Genomic DNA, 4285 nt, shown 5'->3' with positions numbered 1-4285 from the left:
GAATGTTGCTCTGTTTCAAATTGCAGAGGGCTCGATAGAAGCACTTCTCACACCCTGCTGTAATCGATACCCCATTCAGTCACACACTTAATCACGCCGTGCACGTTCTTTGTAGTATTAATAGAAAGGAAACTTGAGAGAGTGCTCGTCAGTTTTGACTGTGTAAGTTTGGTCTGAAATGATTGCAGGGGTCATACGAGTTGAAGCTCCAGTTTCTAGTTGCTGTAAATCTATGAGGCTTGTGTCCTGTGACATGGTGTATTTTACTATTATAGAGGGTAATAAACACCAAATGTTTGTTTAATTTATTTCTTGACACTGGAATGCATCTCTAAGGCTGTATACGTTTCTCGCAGGCCAGGGACGGTCCTCACTGTGCAGTCCCTGTCAGAGGATGACTACAAGCTTTGGATGCAGGCCATGGGTGGGAAGGAACCTGTGAGTCAGCCTTGAATATATCATCATCATCTTCTACACAGACTTGCATGGATCAGCTTTTGCAGCTGTCCTATAGAGCAGTTGTCTTTTAGTTTCATTTACTCAAACATGTGGTTATTAAGTGTCACGAGGGTCTTATCAGTGCATTGTTTTTCTTTCTTCAGCTTGGATGTTATCTAGGGAGAACTTTTTCTAAAGAAAGGGGAAGTAAGTTTCAATCTGCACCTCAAATATTATCTATCAATATAATTTTACCACGTTTTTTTATTTATTTTAATTTCTCCCACATTTAGTTGACGCTCAGTTGGACAACGTTGGTTTAACTTTTGTGCATAATTCCATCAATGCAATAGAAACAAGAGGTGAGCTGAATCTATGTTTACGTACAAATGCATGGAAAAGTTCAGTCCAAGAAACTGCAATGCATTAAATTTCAGCATATTTATAAAACTTTACAGTATACAGTATCTGTGTGATGTCTGAGTAGTTTCTTAGACGTACACAAGGGGGCAGGCTTGAACTATAAATTGGAATAAAAGTGTCCGCTTCAGGCAGCTTGCATTGTAGACAGATTCTTTTACTGCAGAGCACTAATGGTCTAAAATTCATTAGCTTCGGTGTTCACATGAATTTATGACCTATTTTTTGTTTAAGCAAAGCTTGTCCTAGTTTCTCTCATCCAGTTTATTCATGCAAATTGTTAAGCATTAGATTGAACTGGCTTCATTTTTTTAAATATGTATAATTCTGAAACAATATTTTTGATCCACAAGGTTTAGTCATTTTTTTCACTGCTGTATCTTATTAGTGTTGTTATTACTGCTTAGGTATTAATGACCAAGGCCTGTACAGGACTGGGGGAGTGAGCTCCAAGGTGCAGAAACTTCTCTCATTAATGATTGGTGAGTTATTTGGTTTTTTTTTTCCCCGTCTCTGATGTACAAATGTGGCAAAATTAAAGCGTTGGTATGTGTGAAATTAAGTTGACTTTTATAAGTTGAAGTAATAACATGGTGCTTGTCTCAGTATGTAGTAACTGGAAATCATTGTTCAGCTTATCTGGACCAAGTTGCTCTAAAAAGCAACAAGTTGGAGTGTGATTCTTTGCCTTACTTTGATAAAGAATTAAAACTCCACACAGAGCCAGACACCATATGTCCTGTTATTATTCCTGTGTAGGCTTTGCTTCATCATCACCCCACTAAGCCAGCGTCTCCTAAGCTCGTGGCTGGCTTCATCTGTCAGCTGCCTGTCTTGATTGCCTTTATGCCTCTCACTTGTGTGTATTCCCTTTCAAGCAACTTCTTTCCTGTAGAGCCTGTTCTCTGTCCTCTCTGTAGATCTGTGTCTGCTCTGTGGTTTCCTGCTGTCTCCTGCAGACACCAGCTCGCTTTCAGCTCTGTGTTCAGAATGACAACGAGCTCGAGCGGTCGCCAGACTGTCTCAGCTTCCTCTCGCTCAAAAACTTTACAGTCTGCCAACCTGCAGATTCACACCATTAACACTTTGCTGGGAGACTTTGAGAAATTTTCTTTTGAAAGAAACTAGGATTGCTTTTCTTAATATTTCATAGAATATTGCAAACAAAGGAAAGTACAGGTTTTATCTACAGTATCTCCTTCGCGTGCACAATAACAAACATTTCATACAAAGATCAGTTCCCAGACTGTTCAAGCTGCTTTGAATCTGGAAAAAAGACTTTGGATTTGCTAATTCTCTTTTATTTCATTGTCAATATGGTCACAGTCCAGTCCACAAGGTCACATTGATATAAAGCTCCATCATATTACAGACAGAACAAAGAAAGCAACTGCTGTTGAATGACAGGTCAACAATGTAGCATTAAGAAAACTGTGAAAGTGAGCTCTTGTATGAGTCTTTGTTACAGACAAACTGAACAAAAGGCTGTTGTTTTATAGCAGTGGGTGTAAAAACCCTGGAACTGTCTTGATGCATTCTTAATAATCCAGGTAGATAAATCTAACAAGGTTGAGTCAGGTCTTCTGGAATCCGTCCAGAGGATTTGACTCAACCTTGTTAGAACACTAGAACTGATTTTTTAAAATTATTCTTACCGGACAAAGTAGAACAGAGAAATTTGAGGAATATTCATAGTTTTTCAGTTTACTATAGAACAACAAGATGATTTAAACATCACTGACGGTGCCATGAAAGTTATAAATATTGATTTCTGTTCATGTGTGAATGTTTATTCATCTCAGAGACTTAACCAGATGATAAAAAGATTTTATATGCTCCCATTGCTTGTGTATTATCATATAAAAACATTCTGAAACACTAAAAAAGTGAAGTCTCGTCCTCTGGACATTCAAAAAACAAAACAAAATAAAAAAGTAGAAACGATTTGTCTTTCATCCGAAAGACTTCTTCAGTCTGAGGTGCTGTATAGATTGCCTGAAAATTTTGGAGCAGGACAAGGCTATTGACTGTATTCTGTACCACAGACTGTACCCAGGGGAGGCCACACCTAGTCTGTATGGTTTACCTAAAATCCACAAACAAGGTGTACCTTTAAGACCAATAGTTAACATTATTAACTCTGTCACTTACAATGTTTCCAAATATCTGGCGTCTGTACTCATCCCTTTAGTTGGCAGCTCAGAACACCACATACAGAACACCATGGACTTTGTGGATAAGGTGAGGGATGTCATCATGGAGACTGATGAAACAATGGTCTCTTTTGATGTCACATCACTCTTTACGTGCATTCCTGTTGATGATGCAGTAGAGGTGGTCAGTTTAAAATTAAAATCAGACACCACTCTGAGCAGCAGGACCACACTTTCCACAGAACAACTGTGTCAACTCTTGAAACTGTGCCTGCAGTCAACCTACTTCACATATGGGGAGCAATATTATAGGCAGAAACATGGGTGTGCTATGGGGTCTCCAGTTTCTCCTATTGTTGCCAACCTGTACATGGAGGAGGTAGAAAAGAGAGCCTTGACGTCCTTTTCAGGGACACCACCAAGTCATTGGTTCAGGTATGTTGACGACACCTGGGTTAAAATCAAATCTCAGGAAGTCCAACATTTTACTGACCACATCAACTCTGTGGATAAATACATCAAGTTCACACGAGAAGATGTAAAAAATGGCAGGTTGGCTTTCTTGGACTGTGAGGTCTCTGTCTCTGATAGAGGACATTTGCAAACTGAGGTGTACCGCAAACCCACACACACAGACCAGTATTTGCAGTTTGACTCCCATCACCCTTTGGAGCACAAGTTAGGAGTCATCAGGACTCTGTATCACAGAGCAGACAGCGTCCCCACTAGCTCAGGAGCCAGGCAGAAGGAGAAATCCCACACAAGACAGGCTCTAGAGCAATGTGGATATCCTAACTGGGCCTTCCTGAAAGCAGAGAAGAAACCCAAACAGGACTCCAGTCAGCCAACAGGTGAAAAGGAGGAACCCAGACCCAGACCAGTGGTCATTCCATATGTTGAGGGCGTATCAGAGAAACTGAGACGTTTATTTTCTAATTATAACGTCCCAGTGGCTTTTAAACCCCAAAATACATTACGGCAAAGACTGGTTCATCCCAAAGATCCAGTCCCCCGGCACAAACAGAGCAATGTTGTGTATGCTGTTCAGTGTCAGGAGGGCTGTGATCAGTCTTACATCGGGGAAACAAAACAGCCACTGGCCAAAAGGATGGCCCAGCACAGAAGATCAACATCATCAGGCCAGGACTCTGCGGTCTACACTCATCTCCAGGCCAGCGGTCACTCTTTCAAGGATGAAGATGTTCACATCCTGGATAGAGAGGAACAATGGTTTGAGAGAGGAGTAAAGGAGGCCATCTTTGTGAAAAGAAATC

Source organism: Nematolebias whitei, chromosome 16 (assembly GCF_014905685.2).
Source record: "Nematolebias whitei isolate Nwh7 chromosome 16, NemWhi1, whole genome shotgun sequence".
Classification (NCBI taxonomy): Eukaryota; Metazoa; Chordata; class Actinopteri; order Cyprinodontiformes; family Rivulidae; genus Nematolebias; species Nematolebias whitei.
This window is presented reverse-complemented; position numbering follows the sequence as displayed.